The sequence below is a fragment of the Podarcis vaucheri genome (genome assembly GCF_965113315.1).
Source record: "Podarcis vaucheri genome assembly, chromosome: 1".
NCBI lineage: Eukaryota > Metazoa > Chordata > Lepidosauria > Squamata > Lacertidae > Podarcis > Podarcis vaucheri.
Window position 1 is genome coordinate 102461271 of NC_138759.1, and position 13129 is coordinate 102474399.

The window sequence follows — 13129 nt, forward strand, 5'->3', positions numbered from 1 at the left end:
ATTGCATAAAGAATTTGCATGGTTTTAAGTTGAGGCCATTAACAATACTCTTTGTCTTAATTACATCAGCAAAATTCAGGTGTCCCAGAATTCTGTGCGCCATGTGGACACACCCAGAATGTGGTCTTACATTCCTCAACCCCAGGCTTGACTGTGCTACTGTGCAGTTTATAGGCGATTGGGAGTAGGTGCGAAAATACAGTCTATATAAACCATCAGATTCCCGGGCATACAATAGACGTTTGTTCCCCTCAAAAAACTCACACATTGACTTTAAGAAACGCACAGTTATGCCTTGACGAGCAAAACACCTTACTGATAATAAATTGTCCATTGACGGGCAGTAAATGCAGTTCGCTATTGTAATGTTTAAAGAGTCAAGTTTAACAGTACCCCTGCCAAGCGACTGCAGGACTTGTGAATTGGCTAAATGTACATTACCAATTTCCTCTTCGAAAGAAATAAACAAGCTTCGATCATTGCAGACGTGCTGCGATGCTCCTGAGTCGATAACAAAAGACTTCCACTTGGCATCTTTAATTCTTTTACGATCTTTAGTCCGAGCGTGAAAAGCTCGTGGCTCGTTTCTGTCTCTACTATACGATGCCGGCTGCTGGGCTGATGACCGTGATTGACGAACAGAAACAGGCTTAGAAGTACTTTGCTTTCTTTTGGCTCTGCAGTCCTTTGCAAAATGTCCTTGCTTATTGCAGAACCAACAACGCTTTGCAGCTTTAAATGCAGTTGTATCACCACAGGTTTGCATATGGCGTTCCTCATTCTTTCTGGAAACAGGAGTGCTTATGGCACAAGCCTCCCTTCTATCCAACTCGCCCATTAATCTTGCCGTTACCCCTTCCACAGTTAATTGTGCTGGCGGAACGGCAGATATCTGGCTAGCTATACCATCAAAGTCCTCATTAAGGGAACAAAGGATAATAAAAACATACTGAATATCAGGTACCTCCATGTCCCTTCGAATTAATTCGCCGCGTATTGCCTCCAGACGTCTCAAGTGTGCTGCCAAATCACCACCAGGCTGCAACTTCGTCTGGTACAACTGCTTGAAAAACGTCAATGCAGACGCTGACTCTTTTCTAACATGCACTGCTGCAAGACTGTCCCACATTTCTTTGGCAGTTTTCTTATTTCTTATATAGACTACTTGCTGGTCGCTGACTGCCAAATTAATTATCGCCCTGGCTTTTGCATCTCCTTTCGACCAAGCATTAGTTACAGGGTCAGGAGGGTCATCAGTTACATAGGTCCATACTTCTCTAGAGGTCAAAAGCGCCTCCACCCGAAAAGACCATAAACTATAGTTCTCATCTGTTAGCTGTGGGAAGACCAGAGCCTTCTCAGCTTCAGGAACCCGGTCAACCATTCTGGATATCTTCCAGACCCACAAAAACTACGCTAACAGGAGAAGGAGTTTTCAAACCTTTCTCAGAGTCCAAAAATATGCAGTCATCCACTCAGCAGCTGGGCCCATAACCAAAGATGTTGGCTTTTTGCAGTGTGGTAACGCTGCAGAGAGCTTGCTGGGGAGATCATGCATTAAAAAGAAAGGACTCAAAAAGTACTTAAAGGAGGTTTTAATAAGAAAAACAAAAACTCCATTTACACTAAATACATCAACAAACCAGACCCAACCACCAACCCATCCCCCAGGGTAATGGGAGAGCTAGGTGCTGCTCCTTATATACTACACCCAGATGCTGACACGCCTTAATCAAATACAACTCAGCAGCACCTGCTATGTTTCACAGCTGTAAAGCTGGGTCTCGTTATCTTGCTCTGGCCCTTGCTCCGGCCCCTTAAAGACATACACATGGAGTGGAACAATGATGAACCTTTACATTTAAAGAAACCATTCAACACACCGTGGTTTAAATCTCCTGCAGCCATGCCCCCTGCCAGCATTGATTGGCTGGCAAGGGCGTGACGCAGCGGGGGGTCAGCATGAGGGGAGCGTCAACCTCCCACCCCCATGCCAGATCACCGCAATGACCCGATGCCCAGCCGCAACACTGCCCACCGCAAAGGTGAGCAGACTTCTAAGGAAGCAACTCGATACTCCTGGTGGCCAGGGTGAGAACTTCAATACATAACAGGAACTTCCTCACAAGACTAACATTCCATGGAATTTTTTTTTTTTTTTTGCAGATAATGAAATGTTCACATTCTGAATTGTTGTTCATTAATGAACATGCTTGTGAATAAGGTGTCATAGATGACAGATCTGTAAGGGTTTTTGGTTTTTTTTAAGGTTATTTGTATTACCTTTTGTCACAGTCATTTCCTCAATAAGGTTTAGATCCAGAAAGGGAGAAGATTGGTTCTGCAAGCAATTTCAACTTCTCTTTTCCAGTAACAGCCTCCCTGCAAAAGTCCACGTGGGATAAGGAACTGCTGCCAGACCCTGCAACTTGCCACTATCCATGGGTGCAGAAGCACTTTGAACAGCAGGAGAGGCTTCACTTTATTCAAGCCTATATTCCTGGCAATGCAAACTTATGCAAGACTTCTCAGGAGTAAGTCCAACTAAATTCAGTGGGAGTAACCTCCAGGTAAGGATTGCTGCCTTAATTTCCATCAAGGAAATTGTTCCAAAGCAGGATCTCGAAAATTCTGTGTAATCAATGTATTGTTAAAACTTCTGGAGACAATATTTTGAAATAGCCAAAAGAAAGCACAACAGTGAAAAAGATGAACCCTTTTTCATGCTCCATCCTGTTGGAGCAGAAATAACAGCTTTTTATATAGATTATAGAAAAAGTTATTTTCTCTAGGCTGGGAAAAGTGACACACACTATTATTCCACATAACTGACTGAATCCACTTTTTTCATTTAGGAAGGATTTTCATATACTTAAAGGAGATTGTACCATAATGTAAGTAAAATGAGAAGTGCAACAACAGAGTGTTCAGTAATAGGTTCTGAGTGACATTTAGCAATTCTCCTGAGTGTTTATGCCTTGCTGGAGGGAAATGCACTTTCTAAAGATCACAGGCAGTCCCTATGGAGACCTGTAACCTTCTATGAAGCAACTCACCAGAAACTGATAGGTTTGTTCTCTTCACAAGTGAGACAATTGCAATTGGCTTAAAAATGTTTTAGCAGCGCCTCAGGGAGTACTAATAAAGGACCCTTTAAAAGATAAGTCAGCTGTAGTTCAAATGTAGCTCTATTAGATATATATGTATAAAGTGAAATGTCGAAGAGACTTCATCTTGGTTGGGCCTGTACTAATTTTCCTGTTCATGGTGGCTTGGGCTGAAAGCAGGTGTGGTGGAACTTTTTCAGCACAACTGTCGCATTGCTTCATGGCCAGTTTTGATGGCTGTATGTCAGTGATAGGTGGGGCCAGAGGGGAGGTGTGTGCATGCATGGGTGGCTCACCAATGCCAGGATGCCTGTGTTATCAACCCAGCTGTTTTTTGGAATGTCATATATGGCATTATCAACATCTGTGCTTTTCTGCATTTCATTACCTATGGCCTCTCTGTTTATAATTTCCTCTTCCCTCCAAACATTTCATGTATCAGTGGACTGTAGTCCACAAAAGCTTATGCTGCAATCTTTAAGATGGCACAAGACTCTTTGTTGTTATAGTTAAATATAACATTTAAACCATAATAAAGCATGTTGTGTTTCCCCCCACCCCATCAGCTATATCAATTGAACTGCGTTGGACTATTGGGAAGACCTTGAGATAAAGAGTACTGGAAAGTGTTCTAGGACATATTTAAGAGAGAAGACTACAGGCTGGTTAAGTGATAGTGCAATCGAAACCTTGATCACTGGCTGCCCAGCAGGCCTTAGGGAAGTTGAACCACCATTGCACATACCAGCCAGAAGGGAAGATGCTAGCCAGGCTAATGGTAGTTGGAGCCCCATACATCTGGAGGCCACCAGCCTGGGCAAGACTGACTGAATTAGATGGACCAGTGGTCAGACTTGGTATAAGGCAGCGACCTATATGCCTGTGAAATCCAACTGCTAACAGACATAACCCTACATATGAAGGTGTGCTTATTTCTGCCATATGGCCTATTGTACCAGGAGCTGGAGCTCAAAAAGCTGAAAAGAGACTGCACTACTTGGTATAGAAGCATAAAGACAGAGAGAGGTCAGTAACAGGTCATATGATGAAGAACCGCCACATGTAGCAAAGGGGGTGTTCCCCAAAGCTCAGATGAAATAAAAACAGGAAAGAAAAAGTAGATTCCAGCATGGTTGTGAAAAAGGCAGTTTGTGGTTTTAGAGACACTACAGCATGCTGTTCTATAAATTTAGAAGGAAGGATCCTAATTAGGAAGAAAGGGGAAGAAAGGGGATAGAACTAGCTGTAGGACAAAGAAACAAGGTAGGAAGTCTGAAAATCTGAAATTGGGTTTAAGTGGTGTCAGAATTATCACTTTACAAGGTCAGAAGACTCAATACAAATGGACAGAAATATGAAGCAGAAACAGTATAATGGAGCACATTAGCAATATGCACTAAATGGAAAACAGGAGATGCAATACTCAGCAAATCTCTGGTTTCTTACAGCAGGCAAGAAAAGGGAATTATAACTAGTCAAGCCACGAGTTAATCAAATATGTGCTTACTTTAACATACAGGTTTCAGACCAACCAGAGGCACACTGTATTTATATATTAAAATGAAGTAAATGAAAAGGTGTAGCTTGTTCCCTTTTCTAGTCATGTGAAAACAGGGTGGTGAACTAGATGGGACATTAGCCTGATTCAATGGTCTCTTCTGAAGTTCTTCCTTTCTCTCGTGTACTTAGAAGATAAACTAGTGTAACCTGGATTGGAAACACGTGGTGACACCACTTGTGTTAATGATCTAACCCTGTTATTCCCTGGAAATCGAAATGACATACAGCTAACCAAACCAGGTGCTCTAACATAGTAACTGGATTCAAAATGAATGAATCCAAATCTTTCTGTGATTGCAGTTCAGTATTAAGCCCTTCCAAGGGCTCTTCCAAGGCTTTCATCGCGCAGTCTGTATAATGTGTTAGGAAGCCACCAGGGGCATGGTGGGGGAATATGGAATAATATAGCCCTTAAAGGTAAAGGTAAAGGTAAAGGGACCCCTGACCATTAGGTCCAGTTGTGACCGACTCTGGGGTTGCGGCGCTCATCTCGCTTTATTGGCCTATGGAGCCGGCGTACAGCTTCCAGGTCATGTGGCCAGCATGACTAAGCCACTTCTGGCGAACCAGAGCAGTGCACGGAAATGCCGTTTACCTTCCCGCTGGAGCGGTACCTATTTATCTACTTGCACTTTGACGTGCTTTCGAACTGCTAGGTTGGCAGGAGCAGGGACCGAGCAACGGGAGCTCACCCCGTCGTGGGGATTTGAACCGCCGACCTTCTGATCTGCAAGTCCTAGGCTCTGTGGTTTAACCCACAGCACCACCCGTGTCCCTTAATATAACCCTTATGAAGCAACAAATGAAGCATCTTAAGTGTGCTCAGGAACATGAAGATCAACAATTATTTTTAACCTGTTCTAGTACATGTTTATTCAGGACATTGGAGAGGACAATCAGCTGGGATAATATGTTAAGATGGAGAGCAGAAGACTCCTAACTGATGAAAGCAACTGTAAATCATTTACAAACCTAGGTGTGCAACAGGACTATTTACATTGTATTTGCATTGAATGTTTTTTGGGGTGGGTACATGGGGTTTGTTTGTTCTATTTATTTATAGAAACTACAAAACAAGCTTAAGAAGAAAAGAAAGAAAGAAAGAAAGAAAGAAAGAAAGAAAGAAAGAAAGAAAGAAAGAGACAGACCATTAGAAGAGAACTACACTTGTTTACGGTTTGGCTTAGAGAGACTTGTTCTGCAGTACAGAGGAAACACAGAAAGCTGAGAGGGTGGAGTGGGTTGCACCATTTCAGACTGTGTGTATGGGGAGGGGGGGGGACTACAAATCTTCTTTGCGCGAAAACCTGCCAGAATACAGAAAAGGAGCATAGCCGGGAGGAAAGATCTACCCCATCCCTTTGGTCACTGTGCTGTTTTGCTGTGTTTTCAACTGAAGCTGGGTTTTGAATGCAGGACAGCAGTCAATAAAACGACCCCCCCCCCTGCTGCCTGGAATGGCACAGCCCATTCTCTTACCTCAGTTGCTGCAACCTGTTTATGCCCCACCTGAGCTCCCACATCTGGGCTCACCTGCAACCCCCCCAAACTTCATTCCCAGTTTACCTCTCCCTACTTCCCCGAACCAGCCCCCCCTCCCATTTTTCTCTGGCTTTCAGTCTTAAGGAAGACAGAAAGGCTTTTGGGAAATGTAGTTCTTGAACTCAGCACTTATAAGGTCTCCTTGCATTCAGATTTGCCCTAAAAGCCTCAAGCTAGCCTAGGCCCTGACAGTCTCCATTTCTCCCTCAAGTTACGATTAATTGTAAGTACATATTAATTTTCTGTGGTTTCCCCCACCATTCCCCAATTTACTGCTACCATTCTCCCACTTCTGTCACACTTAAGATTTTTAATTTGTTTATTCTTCTTCTTATTATTAATTCATTTATTTACATTTTATACATTCTTAAAAAAAAAAATTGGGGACAAAGTAAAGATTTTTAGTTCCTTGTGGAAGCAGGCCCTGTGTTTTGTTTTGCTATAAATCACCTTTTACTGTGTTGTTGTTACAGTTACTGCTTTTACCACCACCACCAATTGCAACTGCTTACTTTTAGCAGGGTTTTTGTGTTGAATATCAATGTAGGCAAGTAAATAAGGAGCATGCAATCTTGTATTTTCCCCAATATATGTTGTAGTATTATTATTATTTCATTTCTATACCACTTTATATTTCTAAGAAAAATCTCAAAGTGGTGTACAGCATATTAAACATCAATAAAAAAATACAGAATCAAACATTTCTGAAGAAAGTCAAACATAAAGTACACAGTCAAAGCAAAACAATTAACAGGAAACCAAAATACCATCTCAAAGGTTTCAAAATAAAACATTACAGCGGAGGTCAACTACAGAATACATATTTAACACAAACAAAGTTAACAAGAAACAAAAACAAAATCTTAAACATTTCAAGTAAAACATTGCTAAGTGAAGTCAAATATAAAATGCACATTTAAAACAGCATAATTAACGAGAACAAAATATTATAAGCATGACACGGCTGTTTGGCAGTAACAAAAAGATGGGGCAAAGGAATCCAATACAGTAGTACCTCGGGTTACATACACTTCAGGTTACAGACTCCGCTAACCCAGAAATAGTACCTCGGGTTAAGAACTTTGCAGCAGTGCCTATACAGTGGTACCTCAGGTTACAGACGCTTCAGGTTGCAGACACTTTAGGTTAGACTCCGCTAACCCAGAAATAGTACCTTGGGTTAAGAACTTTGCTTCAGGATGAGAACAGAAATCGTGCAGCGGTGGTGTAGCGGCAGCCGGAGGCCCTATTAGCTAAAGTGGTGCTTCAGGTTAAGAACAGTTTCAGGTTAAGAACAGACCCCCAGAACAAATTAAGTTCTTAGCCCGAGGTACCACTGTAATTAGGATTTGTGGTCAGGCATAGCAATGTTCCTCCAGTCTCCCCAGGGGCCTCTGTAACAGAGCTGGGTGAGTCTGGGCCCCACCCTCTCAGCCAGGTGGAAAAGGCCTTGCAGGGAGTGGCCTTCACGACTCATAGGCGGACGTTGTAAATATATTGCAGGTAGGATTCAGCTCCAGGTAGGATGCAGCTCCATTAAATAGATTGAATACTGACTTAATGAGTAAGATAGAAATATGAGGACCTGGTAAAAACCCAGAATTATTTCTCCCACCCCCCCCAGTTCTTCAGAGACAAAACAAGAAAGAAAGAAAAGAAAATACATTATTGTCAATACATTATTGATTTAATTTATTTGAGAAAAATTCTACACCGCTAACATTAAGGGGGGAAATATGGTGGCGGACAACATAAAACTTACAATAAAGTTGCATTCATAAAACGCATTAAAGTCGTTATAGGTCTTAATAACGAACAGGCACAAAGGATTCAGGACAGATTCTTGAAGATTCTAATTCCATTTTCTTCGTGAGTGTAAACATGCTTTTCCAAAGAGACTTGCTCCTCCTCCTGCTACTTAGAGTCCCACTGACCACTATGAGTGGAACAGAGCAGGTGAGCAAGTGCGCTGGCCTGGTAGAGGGACAAAGTGTGTGGTGCATAGTTTTGTCACAACTCGTGGCTGGATCTATTGCAGGGGTAAGCAGAAATGATTCCTCACTGGATGATCCTCTTAAGGGATCTTCGGTTGTCACTTTGAGGCCCCGGCCTGTTTGGGAGCTAACAGGCCTGCCACACACCTAGGTTCCACAGATGCTCACGGTACTGAGCTACATGTGAGCTTTCTGACACCCCTCAACATTTTCCTACCATGTAGGCAATGTGGTTGTATTGGCCACTAGTTAGCCTGTTTATTTGGATCCTCACCATAAGCCACACCAGACACTGTAAACTGCCTGAAATCAATAATAGTTGTGACAATGTTAAACCTATTTCTCTATATTGAAATAGATGTTATGCTGCCACACACTGCGGACAAGGGAGAACATAACACTTTGAAGTATGGCAGGTTTTTTCACTCTGAAGTATATACATTTTTACTGAGAAACAAATACCATTGATTTCAACTTACGTTCAAATTAGGTACGCTCAGAAATGTAGTTTTTAATTTTGGTCACGTTTGCAGCGTTTGCATTTTTCCCCCAGAGCAGCTGAATTTATTGTAGTTCATTGTGTTGTCTGTTGCTGCTGCTGTGGTTGCCTTAAACTTTTTTATTATAAGCATGCAGTCACTACCTGCCCTCTTTTATTGGACAGGTTGAAGGATGAACGGAGAAGCAATGGCTTTTTATTAATTGTGTCAATATCAACAAAAATAAAGTAGGATTTTCTCAAACAGAGTGTTGGATCTGTGTCACACATCTACTATTGTTATGCAGATGCCTTCCAATCTTTTTGCTATATTCTTTGCTACCTGCATATACTGACTGCTATGTTCTCCACTGCCTTGCTGTTTACTTATCTGCTTATGGTTTAATTACCTTTTCAGTTGAGCTACTCCGGTACATATGTGACAAGCAACACAGATAAGCATTCAGAAACATGTATCTGATTTAAATCCTTGTCCATTCCAGTCATAAATTCTTGCTTTAAAAAAAACAAACAAACACATCAACCCATTCATATTTCCCACCACAGCTAGAGCAGTGGGATCTTGCATATCGCTTGTCCTCTGAATGACTAATTGCAAGGCTCTAATTGTAAATAAGTATTTCAATTTACTATAATGTAGATAAATCTGATTTTTCCCCTCCCATACCTCCTCAAAATATTTGTCTGGAAAAATTCTAACTTGATACACAGTTTGACAAGTTGACCTCTAGTGGTATTTAGTATTTGAACTCTGACAGTATGTTAACGTTGACATCTGTATAGCATTTTGGTATTTTTTTCACCTGAGAAAAAACAGGATGTCAAAAAAGTTACTATGTCAGAATTTGAATTGTGAATTCAGTCAGTCAGTCAGTCCAGTCTCTCTTTCAGTTAGCTGTGAAGTCATTTTTTTAAAAAAGTTAAATTGAAATTTGTCAAGTTTTCAAAATTTTCTCTTAATTCTGTGTGAGAGACAGGATTTATTTATTTATGGAGTCTTAAACTTCCAACATTGTTGCAGTTTTTGATAAGGTAAATGGACTGTACAAATTATTCTCAGTAACTCAGCCCTTTCTCATTCCACCCCCCATGCCACAGTCTGTTATTCCAGATGCAAGCACCATATTGCATAACTTACTTAATTACACGATTAGATGTTTGCTGAATGGTTGATTTTGCATTCAGTAGCTATGGCATCAGTAATACAGTTATGAATGTTTACTGACATCTGATCATGGGCACATCTTTTTGGAACCACATCTCAGAGTTCAGTTAAACTTACAGCCAAGGAAAGTTGGACACTGAGGAACAAGTCCCATTAAACTCAGCTGAACTTATTTCTGAACAAACATGCATAATAATAAACTGCATGTGTGCATTTTTTCTTTCCAAAATATAACCCAAAACTTTTAGCATTGTGTCTTTGTATGATGGTTTACATGAGACTGCATTTCTTTATACGAGACACTTTATTGGTGCACTAGCAAATATTTTAAAATATTTCAAGTTCCTTCTGCAGTGTGATAGTTTTTGCATCTCCATGGACTATATGTCATTGCGGTTTGTTTCATGTTGTTTTTAAAAGCGATATTAATATGTAGTATAGCAGATATTTATACTGATAGAATAATAGAGTAGATTTTCCCTAGCTTAATCTTGTATCTTGTCTGTTAAATATATAGATTGCCAAAGCTAGTGGTGAGTTCTGTTTTGTGAAATCATTTTCTAAAAGATGAGAACTGGAAGCTGATAGCAACTTTACAAAGCAGAAGTGGAACAGAATATGGACACTTAAAGAATAAGTATGAGAAGTGGAGCATAGAACCATAGAATAGTAGAGTTGGAAGGGACCCTGAGTGTCATCTAGTCCAGCCCCCTTCAATGCAGGAATCTCAACTAAAGCATCAATGGCAGATGGCCAACCAACCTCTACTTAAAAACTCCAATGAAGGATTGTCCACAACCTCCCAAGGGATTCTGTTCTACTGTTGAACAGCTCTTACTATCAGAAAGTTCTTCCTGATGTTTAGTTGTGTTAACGGAAAAATCCGAGGGCTCTCTTGGACAAAACAAAGACACCAACCAGGAAAACTTGGAGCAAAACAGCAGCCTGTAGGCTTGGCCTTTATTGAACTGTTGCAACAGGGTATTCCCTTCACTTGCAAGAGAGAGGAAAGACCCAGAACAATGGGCTGCAAGACCTTATAAAAACTTTTGAAATTCCCCTCCTCTAGGTCAAGCCCACCCCCAGAAACATCATGCATACATTACAGAAAGGAGGGGTTGACATGATGCATACATTACAGAAGGGGTTGACATCATGCATACATTACAGAAAGGAGGGGTTGAGGGAGGAGTTGTGGTAACCTGAGTGTCCTGTCACCCAGCTGGTTCCTCCTTTCCCCCTCCCCATGAGTACTTTCCAGGTGACAATGGGGAGTTTGCAGTTTCCTGCCCCCAGAGGGAAGATCTGATCATTGTCCTTTGTTTCAGCCTGTGGTGAATCCACTGTTCTTTGTGATTTTGATTGTCTTCTGTCTGGGATTATCAGGGTTGACATAGCAACTGGGCAGGGCTCCTGTGGATGTGCTGGGATGGTGAAGGGATTATGGCTGACCAGAAACCAAGCACCCCCCTTTGATAGTCCTTGTCACATGGAGTAAAAAATGGAACAGTGCAAATCCGATGTATGGTTGATTTTCTATGAATTTATAACAGAAATGTGGCGTATGTAGTGTGTGAGTGTGTGTGAAGTTTGTGCAAACAGAATGATTGGGGTGGGGGGGTTCCTGCTACAGTTCCCCCCTTCGGAGATAAGATTGCAAAGGTGGCTACTTTGCAATCCTTTTCTCCGCACAATTTAAGGTGGTAAATAATAACCTGGTATTCTCCGTCCCAGATGTGTGTCCATGTGAACCTGAAAGGTACTTGGATATCATGCTACTTTAAGGATATTTGCATGGAAATATAATGGTGTAACAGTGCACTGCTCAGTTACTTGTGGTATTCTAGCACCTTGGAAGAAATATTTTCTTAATAGTGATCTATGCTTTACATTTAGGCAGGAAGGTCCACTAATGACTGAAAAGTGCAGTTTGCTTCCCCCCCCCCCGCCATTTTTGTGTTCTCAGGTGCCAAGCTAGCTCTTCTGTCGTCTCACACCGACATAGTGCTACAGCAACACATCCTGTCTGTTGAATCCCCTCAGGGCTTTCAATTAACCATGTTGCCTGGCATTCACCATAGCTGGCACAGGTTTGGGCATCTCGTGAGGGAGAGGTCTTCACCTTGGCCTTTAGCTATGGGATTTTATTATAGGCTGTGGTCATGAGAAGTTGCTCACTTGCACTTAAAGGACCAAAAAGCTAATTGCAGCCTGGATACACTTGCCCAATTCAAACTGAGTCCAATTTGAATTTATCTTGCCCCATGGTTCTCAACTCTTCAAACTAATCTGTTAAAAGAAAACCATTCTTAACAAGGGCAGTTGTCCAAATAAGTCAATTTAAGTCTATAAGGAATCATTCCTGCTAAACCAAAGCATATCCACCTTCATGTTTCTTAGAAGCTTCTCCTTGGTAAAGCAAGTTTTAGCACATTTTTTAAAATGGGTAGGGAAGGTTGGCATAGTGCCAGGTGGGACAACGAATTGTGGTTATAAATTTATCAAATTCTAAACATTGGACTACATAATAGCCTGACCTATTAAAAAGCATAAAATGTATGAGAATCCTCCACTGGGGTGTAAGGAATAAGACATTAAACATAAAAACAATTACACACAAAATAGCCCCCCTTTGTGGAAATCACACTGTCAGACACATTTCAACATTCTTACATAATAACACATAATACAAAAAAAACTAATTAAATATCAGTTGCCTATCTTGAGACAATTGTGATCTTCTCAATCCTGGAGCACAGTCTTAAGGTTCAAAAGTGGGAAAATGCCCTTGCAATTCAACTCCTCCCCCCTTTGTCAGGTCCACTCCCCCGGCAGTCTATATTTCTTGAAAGAGAAAGCTGTGGCCACTTTGAAACTTTGGTGTCTGTTGTTGCTGGCGAAGAACTGAGTTGAGGGGTTGTTGCTGCTTTTCATCATTGCACATCTGTATAGGTGATATCCTGTAAGGGGCAGGGTTTTGGGGGCTTAAAGACAGTTAGAAAAAGGAGGGGCAAAAGGCAAAAAGGATGTCCTTCGGTTTCTGTTGGAAGCTGCAAATAATAAAAATCTTAGCGAATTAAGCGTTTCATTCATTCCAATATTATTATCACATTTTCATATAACTACTGTTATTATCTGCCAAGTTCGTTAGCTTTCCTTCACTTTGGAGAGAAAGAGAACTGTAAAAAAATTACAAGGTTAAAATAATAATGAAACACGCACACTGACTTATGAGGAACGAAAAATAAATAAATGCTAAGAC

At 41.2% G+C, this 13129-nt stretch overlaps 1 protein-coding gene across 3 annotated transcripts in view; it reads left to right on the forward strand.

The window, feature by feature from the left end:
• The first annotated feature begins 6241 nt into the window (after nucleotides 1-6241).
• KYNU (kynureninase) overlaps nucleotides 6242-13129 on the forward strand; it is a 91937-nt gene continuing 85049 nt past the window's right edge. The window contains exon 1 of one of the 3 annotated variants that reach the window (XM_082198998.1): nucleotides 6242-6432. The gene's annotated coding sequence lies outside the window, so the exon portion shown is untranslated. The remainder of the gene's footprint in view (nucleotides 6433-13129) is intronic. The other 2 variants (XM_082198997.1, XM_082198995.1) reach the window with 2 other exon arrangements.